We start from the raw sequence: 16,519 nt of genomic DNA, 5'->3' as shown, positions 1-16,519 counted from the left end.
AGACTTGGGGCTCTGCTCAGGGCAGTCTGGTCAGTCTGACCTGCTGTGGGTGTTTGTTACAGGCCACCTGAACATGAGAGCATGAGGTTTTCTCCAGGCAGCCTTTTCAGAGGTCTTGGAGCAGTCCCATAGGAACAGGGGTCCAAGAGAGCTGGTTGCTATTAAAGGATCACTTCCTTCAGGGTCTAAAATGATGCAAGCTTATGAACAAGAAATTGGGTAAAAGGGGCAAGACACTTGTGTGAGTGGAAAAGGAATTCAGTTCCTGCATAAGCAGGAAATACACAGGAGATGGGAGCAGGGTCAGAACAAGAGAGGGACAGGAGTGTTTCAACCATGCTCTTTGATTCCCTAATTTCTCTTCTGTTGTTGAGGCAAAGAACAGATGCATGGATTGTCCCCCAGTGCCCCAAGTTCCTGTGGAGCTCTTGTGAAATCCTTTCAGTGCTGGGTTGTGTTACAATGCCAATGCTGTGACAGAGGAGGATGACTTGGCAGGGTCAGGTTAACCTGCTCAGGTGCAAAGAGGGTGAGCAGCTAACCAAGGGAGCTGGGGAGCCACAGGCTTGCAAGTGATTATACTCTTCTAAGGGTCAATAAGGATTTTCCTTCTTTGGATACTAAAGTAATTTCCAATGTATTTTTTTGAAGAGAGAAGTAGCTGAGCCCTTGAGAGATTGTTCCTGTCTGCAGGTTGGGGATGGAATTATTTGCTGGGCATTTTTTTTCTTTCAGAGACTTCCTTTTAGAAGTGAGTTATTTTAGAAGCTTATGCTGGAGGACAGGAACACACAAACCCCTGCACACCCCCTAAAGCAAAACAGCATTAATTAAATGAACTTATCCACTGTGTTTGTGCCCCAGAGCTGTGCAGTGCATGCTGCATGCAGGGGAGTATCTGCCAGCTTGGCACTCGTGCGCAGCCAAGAGATGGGGAAATAACCATCCAGATGTTGCTTTCTCCTTATCTCTCTGCACATGTTCTCACCCCTGGGCCTCTCAAAGAGGGAAGAGTGAGACCAGAAAACTGGAACCTCCCCCATTTCTTAATATCTCACTAAGGTCCCTGTGGCTCACTGCTGGTTTTTGTGTTTTACAGAAATGTACAAATATCTACTCCAAGAGGCAGGAATTTATTAACTTTTACAAATATTCTGTGATCAAATTACTTAACAAGTATAAGCTACAAAACCAAATGAATTCTAACATCTCTCCAAGAAGAATTTCTGAAGTACAACAAAGGCATTTGTCAGCCAGCTTTCCCTTTCAGAAGGTGCTGGTGGGGTCTCTGTTTTTAACAAATCAGTAGGACACAATTCCTGTGCAGACTCTACATTTTTGAAAGGTTTGGCCCTCTACAAAATGGAATTTAAAGCAGCCTCCACCTGAGGAGTTGGGAGGCAGAGTTGTGAGAGTGATCAAGCACATGGACAGAATCCTGAATATTTTATTTCCTCATGGAAAAAGTGCTGGATTTTACTGTTTTTGAAGGATTAGGTGAATTCCTGCATGTCACAAGCTTTGACTGAAGAAGGCCTAGATCTCCCTGAAGAGGAACAAAAGGGAAATAGGTGAAGCATTTTGCCCTACTCTTTGCAGCACCTGGATGGTGGGGAGACCTTCCCAGCATGGAGGGACCTCTGTAATTCATACAAGTGTGTCACAGCTTTCTCCTCTGCCCTTCTTCTTTCTGTGGCGGTGAGCCAGGGCACAGCCTGGTCCCAGAGGCACTCCAGGGTAACAGGGCTGGAGGTTGTGCCCAAATGACCTCAGGCTGCTGTCTTTTAACAGATCAGCTCCGCAATTTACCATGCTATGTGCGTGTTCAGACCTTTAAGTGTCACTGAGTGCTAGCAATGATAACACACCTGTAAAACATCAACCTAAATGGCACCAAATCTATCTGTTTTAAGGAATGCCCTCTGTCTCCTTAGATCTGCACGTGACCTCTGCTTTGCAGCCCTCACTGTCACACAACTGTAAGGACTGTGAACTGTAGGCTCACTTTGTGCCAGCTTTTCATCCTTTTGTTTAACAATAAATATCTAATTTTTGATTATCTAAAAACTCAGTTCTAAACTCCATTAGATCAATTATTTTGAAGTCAGGATGTTGTGTGACACATCAGTTGCAGAAAAAGATTTGTGGGTAAATTCTGAATTACCTTAAACCCTTCCAGATTGATTCAGTTCATGTTCCTTCAGTAACAGATTTCTTTATAGATTCTGAAAAGTTCAGGGGCAAGAATAATTGGTGAATATCAAATTAACTGTCTCCAACAGCCAATAAATTAAGTGCTGAAATTGTTTTTATTCTGAACATTTAGATTTTAAGTAAAAGTTATGCCACATTTTATATCAAAACTAGTATATGGAGAGGAAGTGTTAAGAAGAGCAGTTGGATTAGTCTTTTAAGTTCAATTTTTCATATTTTTTGAAATAGTAGAGTTTCTGCTGCTTTTGTCCATCTCAGCCACAAGGGAGGTGTCCAAGATTTTCTGAAGTGATTTTGAAGAGCAGTCTCAATAGTGTCAGTTGCTATTGTGTCTGAAGTGCACTAGAAGTGGTCACAGCCAGTAACTATCAGCAAAGACCTCTATAAATCAGGCAGTTGCTGTTAACACAGAGATGGAAGGAGGAACAATATCAAACAAAGGCAAATCTATGTTTTGATTTGGTAAAGCACCAGTCTAAAATGGCTCAGTGTCAAGGGAACTGTTGGGTATCCACAAGCAAAACAGAAAGTACATCTTTGGAAGTGTAGAGTTAATTAATTCTGAAGGGTCTAAAGGAATTTCATCTTTTGCAATGCCATTCTATCTTACAGTAGCATTCTTCCAACACTATACTTTTAGGAATGAATGACTCCCATGAATTCCAGGTCTGGAGTGGTTCCATTCTCCTCCACAGCCAGCTCCTGGTGCCCTCCCAGAGGACCACATGCACCTCCAGCAACCTGCAACAAATCCCCACAGCACCCACAACTGCCTTTAAGGATTTACTCATTTCAGAACACAGAAGAAGCACCAGGTATGCTTGTTATATTTCTGGCTGTGAAACGTTTTTAGAGAGAATAACTGGTAGGAGCCATGGCTGGTGAGGCAGAAAGAGCAGGACCACGAGATCGATCAGCCCAAGGAACGTGCAATTGGAATTTGTTCCCTGACTCTGAGCTAATGGTGAGTGCCTGGGGAGACAAGCGTGGAGTGCCTGTCAATACTCCCCAAGCTCCAGCAATTTGCCATCTGCAATGCCAGAGGTGACATCTCTGTGTTTAATAGCCCTCAATGGATTTCTCCCCAGAATTTATCTTGCTGTCTTATGACCCCTGGAGACTTTTTTTTTATCAAGCTGTTACAAGTGCCTGGTAGAAAAATCTTTTAAAATGGGAAACGTGTATTGTGTGTCCTGTGTTGTGAGAAGAACATCTGAGCTGGCTGGGAGAGCACCATTTGCAGCCTTTTGTGCTGATGCAAACTGGGAACTTGTGTGTGGGTTTGGGCACTAATTGTGTCCTTGCAAAGATATATCTGCTATGGAAGAGTGTGGATAACTCCATGTGGCTACAAGGCAGGAAATACAGGCTACAGGAGATGCTGACGGGCAAAGTTAACTGGGATGTATCATTTTTCTAACTCCATTTACCTTTCTTATTAATTTTCTACTCAGGATGGCTGAAAACAGTTCCCTGGCCCACCTACAATCAGGGGTTTTTTCCTATTTTTCTTTTGTGCTTCACTAGTGTGTTGCAGCATTGGGATTATAAACACGGCTGGGGAATGTTTTAAATCCCCCAAATGGGGATTTGCAACATAAGTCTGGTGGAAACATTCCTGCTGAAACTGGGTTACATTAACCTTTACAAAGCATGGATATTGCTCATTTAATAGTCCAAGTCAACTGCTTAGTTACTGGTAAAAAATTCAGGAATTTTCTGTATCTTTTCCCCTCACTCCAGGGTGATATTTACCCCTGGATAAGTGTTGCTGTGTCTTGTCAACTCCTTCATTTATTGGGTGATCAAAACCAATCTTTTGGAGGATTTTGGGTGACCCAGAAGTGATTCAGGAGAACTTTGGGCAGAGGGTTAAAATGCCCATAGCAGGATGGGCAAAGACCTCCATATGCAAATTTCCCTGGAGCAGAGTGGGAGCAGAGCCTGCAAAAATACATTTTAAAGAAAGAATAAGTTAATATGTACAAGGAAAAACAATATCTGACAAATAATTGATCAACATCCACAGGGAGCTGAGACATGCCAGCATTCCAAGCACAGCGGACTGAGAGCTTGCTGTGAAGGGCCACCCCCATTCAAGAGGAGTTAATGTGACATACAGCAGCCTTTGGGTCCAACAGGTGGCAGAGGTTGTTCCAAGTGAGGGTAGAACCTTTGATCTCCTCTGGGGTGGGGGACAAGGTCAGCAGATGGCTTTAAAAGGCAGCAGGTTGCTCCCAGAGGAGCCAGGGACGGAGAGGGACGGCATCCGAGCCGGACAGGGAGCAGCCCAGCGGTCAGTGAGTGTTTGTGTGTGATGCTGTGCTGGGGTTGAGGGAATCTTGGCCCCATGGAGCCCTTGGATCAGCAGGTGAAGCTTCATTAGACTCAGGTTTGATTTTTCAAGGTGCTGTCATCTAGCAAGAAAACCCAGCCCCAACCACGTAAAATGAGCAGTGTAGCAAATTGCACAGTCCAAGAATGGCCCCAGTTGATCTGGGTTACTGAATGAAGGTTGTGATTGTATTTGTTGCTTCAATAAATCAAAGAAAGAGGATGGTAAATGTCAACTGGATTGAGATGTAAGGGCCTTGATTGTGCAAGTGACCTGGAATTGTTTTATTTCCAAGATGTTGTTTGTAGCCTCAGAGAGATTCTTGAAGAGGGTTGAATGATAGTAAAGATCCAGAATACCTGTCTAAAGAATAAGCCTAAATAAACTATCAGGAATTAAGCAGAAGCCTGCAGGGAGTGGTAAGTGGAGAAATGGGATATCCAGAGTTTTTAACTTCACAAAAAGGAAATTGGGACAAAGTGAGAGAGCTGACAAGTAAATTTGTGCCAGACAAAGACAACACTTTCTTTAAAATGACAGAGTTGTGGTTAAGAGGTGTTAACAGAAGGGGCAATGCCTGTGGGAGAATGGTCCTGGGCCCTCCTTGGTGCTGATGTCTCACAAACCTCAGGGCATGCCACAGGAGAAATGAGGGGAGACTGGGACTCTATCACATCACTGCCTGCTGGTTGCTGAGGCTATTAAACCCTTTAAAAATAATCCCAAATTTTATAATGCCAAAGATGGGTTCCCCTAAATCTTCCTCTGAAAGCCTTGTTTTAGATTTGGAGAAGTAAAAGTCAGTTGGTGTGATTTTTATTTTTGACTGCACACTACATTTTCATTTAACTTTGGTTCCTCTCTTTGGTTTACTGTATTAATTTGCCTTGATATAGAAAAGCTTTACAATGATCTGATACCATGGTCTGATTTTATGCTAATGTCTTCTCAATATATTTCTCATTAAACAAAAAAATCAAATTAAATGCACAAATATATTAATCATGTAAGACTCCTAAAGGTGGTGTATAATTAGTCACAGTTTTAGAATTGGTGGTAATAAAAAATAGCCTTTTAAATCCTATTTATAATGTTCAGGTTTAACTTTTTTAAAGGACTACGAAAAAATTTGAATTTGAGGGGCCTGAGAATTTTGCGTATCCTAAATTTGAATGGCAAACATAACGTTAAATAGGGAAACATGTCCTCACTCTAACCACCCCTTTATCAGTTTTATTTTGCCTAATTTCAGAAGCACTAGTATATGTCAATATTTTTAGGAGCTTGATATTGTCCATAATATTTGAATGGCCTAAACTGGGTAGAATAACCATGAATGAAAGAAGCTGTGCAGTGAAATGCAATTTGATGAGTAATAAGATCTCTTAAACATCAACAGACAGGCATTTCAACATCACCACTATTACTTTTTAACTTGGGTTCTCCTTTTAAAATCTCACCCCACAGTAATGAAGTCGAGTTAATGTAGTTCTAAAAGAAAATTATTTCCCTTTATGGAAAGGCTTAGATGATGGGCTATAACAGACTATGCATCAAAATGTTCCATATACTGTGGGTACCTGTAAAGGGAAAAAAAATGTTTCATGAATATCTATCAGAAAAGTTTATTAGCTAATATCAGAGCAAGAGAAACTTTGCAAGTTCAATCTTGCTGATCCTGAAATTAAAACATAGCATCCTTCACAGTGTAATGCAGCATTTTCCTTATTATTTATAATTTCATTGTAAAAGACTTAGTTGGTCATCTCTTGATATAGCAAAGAAATCTCAGGAAACCCAACATCTTGCAATCCTGGATATTATCCAGATAGAAATTTGAGTGGATTTATTAAATATTAGCATTTTGGGCTAATAATTTTTCCAGTTATAGTCAAGTTCCTCTCATGTCCAGTGAAATCCTTGTGAAGGGGTTGGAGCTGGATGACCTTTAAGCTCCCTTCCAACCCAAACCATTCTGGGATTGTGTGTAAATGGCAGTGAATCCTCTCGTGGGTCTCAGTGGATCAATCCCTGTTAGACTGGCTCTGACCAGGGCTCCTCACCCACAGAGGCTGGGAGAGGATGCCCAGGGATGAGGGTGAGGATGGAGCAGGGGTGGAGATCCTCTTCCAGTCTGTAACCTCTCACCCTTTGAGGCGCTCTAGAGCACTGAACATGGGTTTACATAAATTTCCTTCAATTAAAAATAAATGAAGATAAATGGTCTTGGTCTATAGCAAAAAAAGAGAATGAAGAGAGGCTATGACAAGAACAAAAATCAGTGATTATCTTTCAGTACAGGACAAAGTTTTCAATTGAGGTCTGACTATTTTGCAAAGGGATTCCAAAACTCATCTCTGATGTATCTGAAAGATTCACAGAAAAGAGATGCATGTTTTATTTATTTTTCTTTTTTATCCTCATTTTATTTTAATGACCAGGGAAAATGGGAAGAATGCAAATGAGTGAATGCCCTCTTTGATCTGGGCTGTTCCTGAGCATAATCTGCTAACCTGGCAGGCACCAGGGACGAGTGGAATTGCTGCCCATAAGCAGGAAGGAACCTCAGCCCCTTTGCAAGCAGTTTCTCAGTTTGGTTGTTGGTTTGAGGGAAGCAACAGCCAGAAGAGCCCTGTCCCCCTGCAGAACAGGGGAGCTGGGCCCACTCTGGGGCTGCTCACCTGCTGCTTGCACCATGGGGATTGTTCTTTCAAGCAGGAATCGCCTGAAATCATAAGGACTCCCACCCATGTCTGAGAAATACACAATAAAGGATTCACCCTGAAAAAGGTACAAGCACTGGGTTCTCTCCAGAGGGACTGTGACAGGAGTGACCTCCAGGAGCCATCTCCCAAGGTGGGACACAGAGCCACAGGCTGGACGTGGCACAGAGCACAGAGTGAGTGACTTCACCTGGGACTGAGCTCTGCTCCTGGACATGGGGGCCATAGGAGCATTTTGAGGGTATGTATTTAAAATGCAGGTGGAAGAGCTGGACAGGGTTATTGCAGAGGGAAGGGTGGTCTTGGTTGTGCTAGAATTGAACAGTAGAACTGTCCAAAGGCAGCAAAAGGATTGAGGCTTCAAGAGCGGGTGATTCTCTGTACCTCTAAATCATTTTAATTTGCTTTAAAATGATGCCTGACCACATGTTATGAGCAATCTGTACAACACACCTCTCCTCTGCTCTGCAGGACACTGGCAAGCAGGGTTTGCTCTGGAACCTGCCCTCACCATGTCTCCTCCAGTGCTGTCAGACCTGGGCTATGTCCCCCCCGACGGAGGATGGGGCTGGGCCGTGGTGTTTGGAGCCTCCATCTCCATTGGGTTTGCATTTACCTTCCCCAAAGCTTTCACAGTCTACTTTAAAGAGATCCAGGCTTTCTTCAACATCTCCTACAGCCAGATTGCCTGGACAACATCCATCATGTGTGCCACCACCTACGGAGGAGGTAAGTGAAGCAAGGCTGGATCTTCCTTTGGAAAGAGAAGATCTGAGCTGTACACCAAAAGGGGAGAATGCATTTCTTTGAGAAAGTTCCTGGGAAGCGCTAACTCTAAGCCTGGCTTTGTTTCCTGATGATACATATTGGAAAAACTGAGAAAACCAGTAGTGCTGAGTTTTTTATTGCCAACATATATGAAGCCATCAATTATTATTTCATCAGAATCCTTGCTATGCGTGGGTGAGTGGAGGCTTGGAATTATTTGAGTCTGGGCAGTTATTTCAGTACATTTATTCTTTTGTTCTGTTCCTATTCTTGTCTTTCCTTTTGAAACAAAAAATGTGTGGCTTGTACTCATGATTGCAGAGAAACCACTGAAACTCAAACCCCAAGTTTTGCTGATGTACAGACATGAAATATGTGCATGTATATCTTAAGGCAGCATTGAAATATGTTCTTCCCTAAATCTGTTGCTAAAATCTTGCTTCAGATAAGTAAGGGATGATGTTTTAGACTTTTCTCTGTAGAATCTTTCTAAAAGAACAAATATATTCACTGGTTTCTTCAGATTAAAATGTTCACTGGGTACCTGTACCTTGGCTGCAAAAATTGGTGCTGTGGGAAGGTATCTACTGTCCTCATAAGGGAATCATCAAATGGGTGTTCCCTGAGGGATGTCTCCAGGTTATCAGTCTGCCACTTTGATGTGAGCAGCAGGTCAATCGTGCTGTTAATGGTTAGTGGAGATCAACTGGTTCAGGCTGCTGGTGCCTGTGAGGTGCAGCTGCTGGCAGGCATTGCTGGGCTCTCAGCAGATCCTGCTGGTTCTCGGCTGGTTTTGCAAGGGTGAAAGGTAAAAGGATTAACACTGGAGAACACAAGATTAGCCACCCAAGTGTGAGTGACCTCATACCTCCCCAAAACTGTATTCTCCCTAAAAAATTCTTTGACATTCTTTGGGGAAGACTATTACAAAAAATTTTGTAGATGGAGGGATCTTCTTGGTACCCTCCAACCTTCAGGACAGGGTGCTTTGGAGGCTTCCTGGGTCACTCATTGCAAGATCAGGGGTACACTCGGCACAGAAGGCTCACCCTTTAGGAACTGGTTTTACATGAAAAAAGGAGCTGGTATGGGATAGATTAATGTGAAAGGAGATGTGTGTGACCAGAGGGGTGTGAGGGATGACAGAGCCTCTTCAGGTGTGGCTGGAGTGGATCAGACTGTCAGTGCGGCAGAGTCCCTGGGCTCTTTGGGCTGTGCTCTCTGCTGCAGATGGACAGAAGGGTTCACCTCCAGGGGGAATAAATCCCTGGATTTAAAATCCTGGAAATAAAAGCAGCTCCCCTGAACACTGATTTCCCCCTGAAACAATGGCTGTGTGTCCTCTGGCTGCTGTTTGGCCCTGGTGGTTTTGTGTCAGGAGCTGGGAAGGGCTGACAGAGTGAGAGACGGAAGAGAGATTCATTTAGAGGGATTATTTCCTTAGGGTGGCTGCTCAGGGCCCTCTGGAAGCTGCAGGTCTGAAACTGAGCACCAGACCCTGCACATGTCTCAGAGTGGTGGGGATTTCTGGTTTTTTATTCTCCACATTCCCTGAGTGAGGGCCTTTGACATCTGGTTGGAAACAGAGGAGAGGACAGCAAGGGAACCGCTGGCTGTGGTGTTGATGGGGGAAGAAGCCATCACAGTATCAGATTTGTGGCTTTCATCACTGATCTTCCCATCTTTAAATACACTTTTCTGACACCATCCTGCTGCAGAGCTGTTATTATAAACCAGAACTGTGTGTGCAAGTGCCTGACTTTCCCAGATGCCACCTGTAACAACAGGAGGGTGCAGCACAAGCAGGAAAATATGAGATGCTGTAGAGAAAGTCAATTTTCCTTTTCAGCATTGTATTTATATTCACCCAGACTTTGGGCCAAGAGCTCAGTGCTGGTAAGGGGGTCTTGTCCCTGTCACAAACCCTGTGTTCATTGCTCTCAGAGCACCTTTCCTCTCTGGGGTTTGTCCCCCAGGCAGTACCTGCTGCCCTGCACCTCACTCAGCTTTTAAATCCCTGCAGCATCTGAAACAGATAATGGAAAAACATAAATCTGAGGAAAAAATCCCTGTGTACACTTCTAGAATTAAGGGAGATCAAGTGTCTCATCTGTTTTTGAGCATGATTCATAATTCTAAACATTTCCCTGTCATGTTCTCATCTTTCAGTTTTGCTGCCAGTAACTGGTGTTGACATCTCCATAGATCTGAAGGCAGCAGCATGCTAATAGCAACAGAAGAGGGAATGGCAATAATAACAGATTTAGGACTTTCATCTCAGGGAATAAATACCTTTGAGTGCATAAGTAATTGAATACTCAGTTTGATCTTCCTTTCAGCTATAGCAGCATAACTCTAGAGCAATTCTGTAGCATCCAGTGGAGCTGCATGCTGTGGTTGGAGAAGGAGGAAAGCACCAACAAAGCCTGCCCAGAGTGGCTGGAAGAATGCAGGGGATCCCTTCAAACCCCAGATTTTATTTTACAGCATTCAGGAAAGCTGCAGCTATCTGTATAAAACATATATATATATATGTGTGTGTGTGTGTATATCTATATATATATATGATTGAGATATATATATATACACACATAATAATGTATAATATATATAATATATATAATATATATGTATTAAATATATTAGATATATATACATGAGATATACATATATATATATATAAAAAATATATATAATATATATATAAAAAACAATTGTTTAGGACAGCCTGCACTAGAGTAAATAGTAAAAAAACCCTTCAACAAACATTGAGTATAATTTTTTGGGTAAAGCCTGGGCTGCACTGAGGTTATCAGGCATTTTGCCATCACCTTTAGTGGAGCCAGGATTTCATCTTTCAGCTGCTGAGTTTGACCTGCTGAACTGGAGCAATGGAAGCCTGGCAAATTTCAGCCTCAAGCATTTTGGGAAAAGTGGCTTTCCCAAAGGCGTTCAGGAATAGGAAGCAATGGAGTGCCCTGTAACAGGTAACAGGTGCCTCTTTGGAGCACATCTTACAGGGAGTCATTTCTGTGGAACTCAGGGGGCTCTTGGCCAGCCTGTAAACCTGGGATTACAGCAGGTTTGAGTAAACACTGCATCTGGACCAAAAAACCTCCTGGTTTTGTCCTTGTGGGGTAACAGGGATGTACAATGTCAGAAGTTCAGCAAGTTCCTTAAGAACTCTGTGTCAGACCTTGGAAGTTAATGCCAAAGCACTGTGCTGGTCTGCTGGACCATGGTCATCCAGAGGGGCATTCAGAGCCTGCTGGGCTCACCCCCAGCAATCCTGAGAGTTGCACCAGCCTGTGTTAAGGGCACAGGGGTGTCACACAGCTCCCTGCACCCCGTGGTGTCTGCACTCAGCTCCTCCCAGCTTTGTTTCTGTCTCTTGTTTCCACATCCCAGTGTTTTACTGAATTTGAAGGGTAATGAGGATCTTCCTGGCTTTCCTCCACCCCATCAGGAGGAGCTGGTTGTGTTCCAAGGAGCTGCAGGCTGGATCCTGTTCTCCTGCCTCCCACCTGCTCTCCTGCCCTGCCCAGAGCTCGCTGGTGACCAGCACTGCGAGGTGCCAGCTGAGACTGGCTGCTCCTCACACCGTGCCTGTCCTTGGAGCACATCAAAGGCGTCCTAAATGCATCAGCAAACAGCAGCTCCTGCTCCCAGAGCACTGCAGTCATAGGGAGAGATTTCCTGGGGAAACTCATGTTAAATAGAAACACCTTTGTGGAATTACAATTTTATTTGGTGAGGAACCAAAACCCACACCAAAGCCTCTTTATGATATTTTTCTGTACTTATAATTGACTATCCCTCCATCATCTTAAAACTTGGGTGATGTGGGGTTAATATTTTTGGAAAATACCTGGATTATGTAATGACTAGGAGTACTATGATCTGCAAACAATGGTGTTCCAGACACTGCTTGGAAACTGCTGTGACCTCCCCCTGTCCCCTGGTCACTGACCCCCAGTTCAGGCTCAGTCAGCATTGTGCAGTCCCAGGTTTTGCTGCTCTGGAGTGGGGCTCACTCTGTAGGGTGATCCTGCAGCATCTCTCCTCTCTCAGACACCATGAGGCTTTAATGAGATCTAAAACTCTCCAGCTTGGTGGAGAGTTATTCAGGCAGCCTTGAGGCAGCTGATCCTTTTTCTGCCCTGCTGACAGCAGCTTGGGAGTCTGCTGGGACAGCAGTGGTTTTCTGCTGCCAGATGTGCCACAGCTGCTGAGGGCCATGCCTTGGATGTGGTGCTGGTGGAGAGGTTGGATGTGCCACAATTCTCCAGATTAGTTTTGCCTGTCTAAGCTGCAGATCTTTTCTAACCTGGTTCTTTTTCACTGAAGGGAGTAAGGAAACCCTCACAAAAATACTCTCACCAGAAAGCACAGGCAGGCTCGGTGGGTAAGGCAGGCTGGGGCAAGGTGGGATCCACACTGGTTTTACTTTGGCACACTAAGGAGTCTTTATTCATTAAGTGTTTACCTTGAGCAAAAATGTATGGACTCCTTATCCTGTGCTAAAACCTCACAGCAAGGACAAGGCTTGAGTGTGGACCTGGGTAGGCACAGGGTGGGGAAGGCAGAGGTTTCCCTCTGTCACCAGTGGAGTCCCCTTTATTTTCAGTACAAAGAGTGACCTGCTCTGCTCTGGCTAATGTGTAATTGTACCTTCAGCACAACCTCCTGCCCCAGCTGTTTGTTTGCCTGTCTTTGTGTGCACAATCTTAAATGCCTTCAGGCTCTGCATTCAGCAGTGTTTGGAAAAAAACCACAGTATTTCTCCTCATTTCAGCCATTTAGGATTTGGCATAGCCAGACTTCTGCCATAAAAGTTAGTAGCTAAATTCTTGCTGCATCTCTGAGTACTTCAACCATGTTGTTTTTCCCTTTCTGTGCAATCATTTTCCAAATATAACAGAGGAAGATCCTTCTGGGATTAAAACGTAAATGAGACAAAGATGCAATAGCAAAGGAATAATTTGTTTTAATTCCCCAGTGAAAGCATTCCAGTTATTAGATCTAGATTAATTGTCACCATCTTTTTACCAACAAGAATGTTTTCATTTGAGCTGCTGATTAAACTCCTGCAACAAGGGAAAAACAGAAGAAGTGATGTTATTGCTTGGTTTATTCTGATTTCTCCAGGAAACCAGCACATCCTGCAGTGATGCCTCGTGCACCTAGCTGGTTTGATGGCACAGACACAGGGCTAGGGATGTCTGAGAGGTTTCCTGGCTCTGGAGAATATTATTTCATGTCATTAATCCCTTTACTGTCTGTTACTAATATTGGGGTTTAGCAAAAAGTGAGTTTGATATTTCATAACTTTCTATTTCAACCTCTCCTTGACCCCCTTGTAAAACACATTGCTCAGTGCAAAACAAAGCCAGGAGGCTCTGCCATTGTCCCAGGTGGTTTTGGTGCCAGCACTGATGTCACCTGGCTCTGTGCAGTGTCACCTCATCACCAGGGATGAGGAGCTGTTGGCTCTGCCTGCAGCAGAACATCTCACACAGCAATAAAGAGGCTGCATGGAAATTAAAGGTTCCCTCCCCTCCCAAATAGCCAAGAAGATGCCAGGGGATGTGGCCTGACCAGGTCTGACCAACAGATGCCACTTGGAACGTGTTGGTTGGGTGCTGCCTGCACCCCTCCTGCTGCTCAGTGCCCCAGGAGCCACTAACCAGAGTTTGGTTCCCTTTAATTAAAAACCCAGGCATGGAAATATTAGTGGTAAATCCCTGAGTGCTGGAGTCCTGTGGCTAAACACAGAGGAATGTGTTTTATCAGCCTGGTCATGCTCAGGTGGGGAGAACACAAGGTACAAGGGCAATTCTGTGCTACTGGGAAGGGAAATGATGCTTTGTCCCCCAGCTGGCATTTTGTGGTGGCATCAGCTTGGAGTCCAGAGCAAAGAGTTTTGGTGATTTGAAATCTACTCTCGAGTTTTACTCTGTATCTGTATGGATTGATCCCTTGGAAAAAGTTAAGAATTTTATTAGGAGCACAAATAAATGAGCCTATTTTTTGAGGATGTGATGTCTCTCTCCTAGGACAGGTCACACAGGCAAATGCAGGGGATGTTCTTTGGAATGACACCCAATTTATGTGCCATTCCCTCCTGGAGAAGGGAATTCTCATCTTCCAGTGATGGTATCACATGGGTCCAGCCCTTTGGTTTTGCAGAAAATTGCTGTCTGTATTCTCATCCATTAATTCAGGAGCTCCATTTTAACTGGCTGTGGATTGGATTTCAGTGCTGCTGCACTTTATGAGCAAATGGAACATGACAATAGAGCAGGTTTAAGAAATGGGGTGTGCCATTAAAGGCCCTTTAAAGAAGTGCAGAGGTGCCTCTTCTGGCATTTACCAGATGCTGTTTTCAAGCAGCAGAGCTAGATATGGAATTTTTTTTTTGTAATGTGGAAGCAATTTCTGAAGTCTTTAATTGACTTCCAAAGACTCAATGAAGGAAAAGCTTTGTTGGAGTTATAGAGTTGTAGCTCTTACCTTTGGCTGCTACAAACTGCTTTGCATAAAAAGCTTTGAATAAAATTATTTCCAAGTGCCAAAGTGGTTCACTGAAGACAAATAGAAATGTTTTTGTTTCTTGAGGGGGCCCAGAGGTTTTCCCCTGATCCTATTTTTTTTTTCTTTTTCCAAGACAAGAAAAAACACTGAGGTTGTCCTCACTGGTCACTTTTTTGGGGGAACTTAAGTGCTCCACTATATGGGTAAAGTGAAATGAGGCCCTGGCACAGGTTGCCCTGGGAAACTGTGGCTGCTCCATCTCTGGAAATGTTAAAGGCCAGGTTGGATGGGGCTTGGAATAACCTGGTTTGCTGGAAGGTGTCCCTGCCCATGCCAGGGGGATGCTCCCTGTCCTCCCAAGACATTCTGTGGTTCTATAATTTTAAATATTGTCCATCAAACCTTGGGCTTCAATAAGTAAAGGCTGTGAGTTCATTTGATTAGAAAATCATGACCTGGGAAATGTCACAGAAAGCTTTGTGAAGATTGGAGGATGGGGGGAGAGGAAGAGTTTCAGATTCTGCTTTGCTCCTGTCCCCTTTTCCCTGCATGCCCCTCTTCTTTGAACAGCCCTGGAGCACTGGGAATTACAATAGCAGGCACTTATTTACATGGAATACTGTGATAGGGAAATGAGTCATTTGGAAAGGTGTTTTGCAATTTTAATCAATTTTGTTGCTGCTTGCCAGCAAATTAAAAAACCTGCCCTCCAGGAAGTGTCTGCTGTCGGTGGATGAGAAAGCAGAGCCTGGTCCCCACATGGATGGGGAGCCCTGGCACAGGCAGCTGCTCTGAGAGCAGCCCAAAGCTCCCAAACTGCCAGGAAATCCTTTCTGACCTTTGAGCCCAGGTTTCCAGTGTCACTGCCACCCTCTGTCCTCAGGCTGTTCTGCTTTGCTTGTGACTCTCCTCAGAGCAGCAGCAGCAGTGCAAACACCGCCTTTAACATCTTTAGAAATCATTTGTTTGCCCCCAGAGTCACCTGCTGCAACTGGTTCCCTGCTCCAGTTCTGTGTTTGTGTGAAAATTTACCCAGAGGTGCCCTGCTGGGCTGGCTGCAGGGGCCATTCTTTAGCATGACACACAAGGACACACAATTTAATAGTTCTGGAGGAGGAAATTCTCATCTTCCACCTGAGAGCTGTTGCAGCTTCCGTGGCTGAAGCTGTACCTGCTTCTCCATCCCTCTGCTCCCTGAGCTTTCCATCTGTCCTCCCACCTTCCCTGCTCCTGTTAAGGATGTGCCGAGCTCAGTCTTAGGTGTGTTTATTCCATTTTGGCCTTATTTTTGATTTTTTAATAGAACACTGAAACAACTGAATCCTGGTATCCTCACAGCCCATGAAGTTGGTCAGGGCTGTACCAAAATAAAACTCCCCAAGTCATCACACTGTGACCCCACAGCTGAGAGTAAAGGTTTCTGGTCGTTTTGAGTTTACTCAGTTTTATAGGAAGAAAGAAATGGCAGTAATAATACATTTTACAGTTGTGTTGTGAGGAGATTTCAAAGCTCCAGATTTACTGAGCCAGGTGAACTGCAGAGCAAGGCCCTGGTTTTTTCCCCCTCTCAGCTGATTCATGGTGCAAGAAGAAAAATGGGGCACACACAGGGCTGTTAGCTAAGGCAGGGGGAGGCAAGGTTGAGAAAGATAAAAGGTCTGTGGTGAAACTGCACCTTCCCAGCCAGAGCAAACACTGCTTAATGTTTCCCAAGCAGAGCCTCATGTGAAAACTAGAATACACAGCGAACTGGTGAGCATGAATAGGGGGCAGAAGTCTGCAGTGATCATAGAACCACAGAATTCTGAATTGGGTTGGAAGGGACCTTAGAGCCTCTCCCATTCTAACCCCCTGCTACCTTCCCCTATCCCAGGTTACTCCAACCCTGTCCAACCTCTCCTTGGACACTTCCAGGGATGAGACAGCTTCTCTGGGCAACCTGTGC

The sequence above is a fragment of the Melospiza georgiana genome, chromosome 11 (assembly GCF_028018845.1).
Source record: "Melospiza georgiana isolate bMelGeo1 chromosome 11, bMelGeo1.pri, whole genome shotgun sequence".
In the NCBI taxonomy this organism is placed as follows: domain Eukaryota; kingdom Metazoa; phylum Chordata; class Aves; order Passeriformes; family Passerellidae; genus Melospiza; species Melospiza georgiana.
This window is presented reverse-complemented; position numbering follows the sequence as displayed.